Raw genomic sequence first — 5,677 nt, 5'->3', positions numbered from 1 at the left:
AAGGAGTGAGTGGGTAAACTTCATAACTTACCCTGAACTTTGGTTTCTTCCTGTATAGAGTGAGTCTAGCTAAATCTACCTCACATCATTCTTGAGATGATTAAATGAGCCAGTTCATGTACCTCACACTTAACAAATGACCACATCTCTTCCACCCATCCTTTAGTCAGCTGAAAGAAAGAAAGAAAAAAGAAAGAAAGAAAGAAAGAGGGAGAGAGGAAGGGAGGGAAGAAAGGAGAGACTGGATATTGGCAATGGAAATAAAAGTAAAGAACAGTTTTTTAAAAAATACCACATCAAATAATGTTACTTCCTCCTGCAGATACTGTGCATGGATCCTCAGAGCCTGAAATCACAGACTTTAAAGGCTAAGTCACCCTCCAACCTTATTTCCTGCCTTTGTGGATTGATCTTTCTACTCTATTCTTGAGTAACACTTGCGGACTTAGACCAGTTTTCACAATGCCCTTGAACCTCATCGTTCCTCTCGGTGGTTCTGTGGTTCAGCTAAACACATATTCATATGGAACACTTATCTCCCATCCTGTCATTCTAAGTTTGAGTTCTGGCCCTCAGGGTTCATCTGTGGTCTGAATCTGTCAGTCAAGACAGTTTCTCATTACTCCAGGGCACCCGCAGGTATATCTCTGTCATCTACCAAGCCATTGTTAAAGTGTAGAATGACACAGGGAAAGGATTATTTTCTCAGCATCTACTGCTAAGCCTCGGCAGATATGCTAATCAACTCTTTAGAGCACAGGCTTAGAATCCATGTAACACTTTCATCATCCATCACCCATGACCCCAACTTGCCCATGTTGAGCAATCTCAAATTGTCCATGGAAAGCCATGCGGAAATCCAGGCACTCTGTTCTTGAGGCTGTCATGAGACACCTAGCCTAACCACCATACTCAAACATAAATTATGCATAGGCTTAAGTATCAGGATTATTTTCAGAATGGGCTAGCTTCTGCTGCAGTGACAAGCCAGTATGCTGGTTAGATTTAACTAGACCCAACCTACAATCACCTGGGAAGAATCCTAATGAGAAAATATCAACATCAGGTTGGCCTGTGGGAGAGTGTATTGATTATTAATTTATGTAGGATGACCCAACCCAGTGTGGGCGGCACCACTCCCTAGGCAGATGGTCCTGAACAGTAGAAGAGAAGAGAGAACTAAGAGCAAGCAAGCACTGGAGCAATGCAAAGGAACAATGCAATCATTCTCTCTTTGCTCTCAATTGTTTGTGTGATATAACTAGTTGCTTGAGCTCTTGCCTTAATATCTCCCAAACTATGGACTGTAACTTGGAGTTATACGCTAAAATAAACCCTCTGTCCTCCAAGGTGCTTCTTTGGGGAGGGTGGGGTACTTGTCATGGCAACAGAACTGGATCTGGGATAGTCAGGAAATCTCTGCAGCTTTATTCTCCATGCACATGCATATGCACAGGGCAGGTCAAGCAGAAAACTATCCTGCTGTACTGTCATCTGGAACAGTGTCCTCCAAGGCTGCCAAGACAGAAAAGGAGAGGACTAGATGAGGCATACCCACTAATAGTCACATCTCCACACTGACCCCAGGGCACCGCACCTGCAAAATTGTGAAGCATCAAGACAAAAATGAGTATGTAGTGGTGCTTGCTGGCTCTATAATACCTGGGTGTGTTTGCCTGTGTGATCTCATGCTGACTTTCCCCCCTTTCTCTGTGTTTAGAAACCTTAGCTACTCAGCTGCCGAATCATCCACGCTGATGCACTGGATGGAGCCCATTAGCATCTGCCACTCTAGTGCCAGTAAAACAACCTAGATGTTCCCAAACATTGCTTAAGACATCTCTTTCATGTTTAATCCTCTGACCACTGGAGGAAAAGAACTCTCCGTTCAGAACAACCTGCTTGATTAGTCTGATTAATGAATTTTTCTGAAGTTATTTTGGTTGGTCCTTCCCACCCTTGGCGTCACAATTGGCCTGTGGCAACTTGTGTGTAGCTTAATGAGGCTTTCAGCAGCTAGTGGAAAAGTGTTCATTACCGTAATTATCCACACCTTCAACTGAGGGCAGCACAGGCTGTCAGGATACAGCAGTGTCTCTGCACTAGAGACGAGCCTTAGCTTGGTGTTGCTCAGCCAGACGGGTTCTCCCTAGAGAGACAAGAAGATGGGGAGACAAGGACCGGGGGAGGAAAGAAGTAAGTGATACCCAGAGATAACACCACAAGGAAAGACTTAGTGTGAGTACCCGATTGCATGCTGAATGTGTTTATTAAGCACCTAGGTCGAATAAGCCTGATGAAGCAGATGCCATCCCATATGGCTACCTGGCTTAATCCTTATGCAGATCAAGATTTAATCTCTCCTAAATCAGCACGAGCAATCAAACAACAAAATACCAAGTCTATCCGCCTTCTGGACCCATTTGATTTTATGTCTCATTTCTGCCCCTTGGACTAAGACTCAATGGCCCATAGCTTTCCCAGGAAGGTACAGTGACTGTCTTCCTTCCAGAAACCCACTCCTCCAGGGACCTAGTCCTATGTCTGAACTTCTACCGGGGGAGGAAAATTCAACTTCTTCACTGCTTCTCTACTACCAAGACACTTCTTGTTCTTCTCAATTGCACTGAAGTAGAGCTCTACCCACTGAGACTTCCACTTATTGTCCCAGATTAAAGTATTCAGTTTGGTCTTCCCCATCATCTCCCTTCTATCACAAAGCAGCATTAGTACTCCCTGCTGGTCCCTGTGGAGCAAGGGAAGTTCATGGCACTTACACATAAGGCTCATTTTTGAGATCCTTCAGTGATTATGGAAGGGGCAGGGGGACTTCAGAATCTTCAGACGCTTCTTCAAACTCCTGTGATGACAAGAATCCCAGGAGCTTTTGAAACTACAAAACTCAGAGCCCAACCAAAAACAAAAACAAAAAAATTCTAACTTGAGACCTAAGCATTTTCTACAAGCACACACACACACACACACACACACACACACACACACACACACACAAAGATTCTGCGACCTCAGTAATGACCATTCACTAAACTTCTGTAAGCCAGTCAGGTGGGGGGGGGGGGCGGTGTATGTGCACGCACGTGTGTGTGCACTTCACCAAGCCTTTGCAGGTAGGTGGTAACTTGCTTAGAATTAGAGAGTAGTTGTTGTGTAGCAAAACCTAGATTCAAAGCTTCTGCTCCCTGGTCTCTGACCCCAGTCATCTAACCCAACATGTTGCTAATGGCTAAATAGCCAGTAGAGAGTGAGGTCTGGGTAAGGGGAATGGCTCATCCAGTGAAGTGCTAACCGTGCAAGCATGAGGACCCGAGTTTGATGTCAGCACCCACATAAAAAGCCAACCATGGCAGCTCATATTTGGAATCCCGGTACTGAGGAAGCAGAGATCAGCAGATCCCTAAGGTTCCTTGTGGCCATCCAGTCCCACCTACACAATGATCTCCAGCCTAATGAGAAACCCTGTCTCAAAACACATGGTGAATAACTCCTGAGGAACACCTCTGGCTCCCACATACATGCATGAACATATATGTGCCCACATATACAATTCTGCACTTGCGCTTACACACACACTAAATAAAATTTTAAAACTGAGGATCACTGGTCTTTGAGCTTTCTGTGATTAGTAGCAATATAAGCCAATGACTGTGTGTTCTCAGACTCTGTATTTACTGTTATTCATAAAACACATTTATATGATTGATATTGTAAAATATAACTTAAGCAGAAATGTTTAAAAGGTGAAACCAAAATTAATTAAACCATTTTAATTATTTTATTTTATGTAATAATCTCTAACAACATATATTTTATAACTGGTATCATAAAATATAACTTAAGCAGGAACTTTTAAACAGTGAAACCAAAATTAATTGGACTATTTTAATTACTTTATGTAATAATCTCAAACAACCTATTTTGCTGCCCATCCCCCAAATGGCAACAATGAAAATCACTTTACTACAACCACTGTTTTACTGCTGTGAGTTCATGCAGTGACCATGTCTTGTCCAGAAAGACTCTGGCTCACGCTCCAGTAGATGGCCCCACATCCGTGCACAGAAAACACTAGGAGATAAATGAGCAGAGGACATGATACATTTGGGGGAATCCGGGCAGAGCTGGAGAGAAGCTAAGGGGTGAATATGATCAAAATATAATGTACAGGAGAAGCTAAGGTGGGAGGAGTACTGAGAGGAAGAGAAGGAGCAAGGAGAGGAGAAGAAGAAGGAGAGGAGAAGCTAGGTGATGAGAGAAAGAAAAGGGGGGAGGGGGGCATGGAGGCAGATGTTCACGTGTCTCCACCAGGCAAAGATAGTTTTTATATCTAGGTTGGGTATTGGGTTACACTTCTGATTGAGCATTACCAAACTTATAAAGCCTTTGATTAACATTTTTAAAAAATTGTATAAAAGCAAAAAGGAAAAGGGGGGCATGGGATAGGGGTTTTCTAAGGAGGGAAAGGGGGGAAAGGGGATGGCATCTGAAATGTAAATAAAATATCCAATAGAAAAAGGAAAAAAATTAAATTCTCAAATAATAAATTAAAAAATTATTTTAAGAAGAGTCAACACATCATTAAAAAAAAAAATCATTTTACCGGCAACGGTGTGTTTTTGAATATGCTTTCCTAGTTTTCTTCAGAAGGGTTTAATTGTTACGACAACATAGTTGATGGTCTCATTCCAAGGTCGGAGTTTTTGAATTTGCTTTTCATGGCTGCCGTACCTGGAAAGATGTCTCAGAATGACACTAGAGCCTAATGAAGGTCGCACAGTAAGTGTCAAAACCAATGAGTGCCAATATCCCTTTTATATTCTGGGGAAATGGAGATTTGCTAGCCAAGTTCCACCAGAGCCTTTCTATCGTCTCCAATGGTAATCTGATTTCCCACAACTTTCTGGATGTTTCCTTTAAAAGCACAATGAGTTAGAGCATTGCCCAGCCCAATCATCATCAGAGAGGTTGCCTCCGGCAGCTGATGGGAGCACATGCAGAGAGACAACAGCCAACAATAGGTGGACAGAGCCCAAAAAGGATATCTCCGTCAGAGCCCTCCCCTCAGAGCTTGGGGAATCACACAGAAGGAGGGTAAGAAGGACTGTAGGATCCAGAAGGGTGGAGAACACTAGGAGAACACAGCCCACAGAAGCAAGTTATCAGGGCTCACAGGAGCTTAAGTGACCATCACAGACCTGCATGGGTCTATGCTAGGTCCTCTGCATATGTGTTATGGTTGTTGGCTTAGTCATTTTTGTGGGACTCCTAGCAGTGCACATGGGGCTGTCTTTGACTCTTTTGACTTCTCAGGGGACCCTTTTCCTCCTATTGGGTTGTCTCATCCAGCCTTGATAAGAGGGCTTGGGCCTATTCTTATTGTATCTTTTTATGCCATGTTCGTTTGATTTCTTTGGAAGGCCTGTTCTTTTCTAAAAAGAAAAGAAAGAGTGTATCTGAGGGAAAGAGGAAGTGGAGAGGTAGCTGTGGGGGGTAGGAGTGGAGGGAGGTGAAACTGTGGTCAGGATGTATTGTTTGAGAGAAGAATAAATTTATTTACTTACTTATTGTGGAGATGGAACTCAGTTGGTTTTTGTTGCCGTATTTGTATCTCAGCAACAGAAATAAAATTCCACATAATATACCAAGTCCCATATTGCCT

At 43.0% G+C, this 5,677-nt stretch overlaps 1 long non-coding RNA gene across 1 annotated transcript; it reads right to left on the bottom strand.

Moving 5' to 3' along the window:
* Nucleotides 1–2,044: 2,044 nt before the first annotated feature.
* Nucleotides 2,045–4,740, bottom strand: LOC143434214 (uncharacterized). Its single transcript, XR_013103552.1, has 3 exons — nucleotides 4,619–4,740; nucleotides 2,778–2,860; nucleotides 2,045–2,149 (listed from the first exon to the last, which is right to left on the bottom strand). It is a non-coding gene; the product is annotated as an uncharacterized LOC143434214 (long non-coding RNA).
* Between the last annotated feature and the right edge of the window lie 937 nt (nucleotides 4,741–5,677).

The sequence above is a fragment of the Arvicanthis niloticus genome, chromosome 13, assembly GCF_011762505.2.
Source record: "Arvicanthis niloticus isolate mArvNil1 chromosome 13, mArvNil1.pat.X, whole genome shotgun sequence".
NCBI lineage: Eukaryota > Metazoa > Chordata > Mammalia > Rodentia > Muridae > Arvicanthis > Arvicanthis niloticus.
Note: the sequence above shows the minus strand (reverse complement) of the source record. Positions and strands in the feature narration are given on the sequence as shown.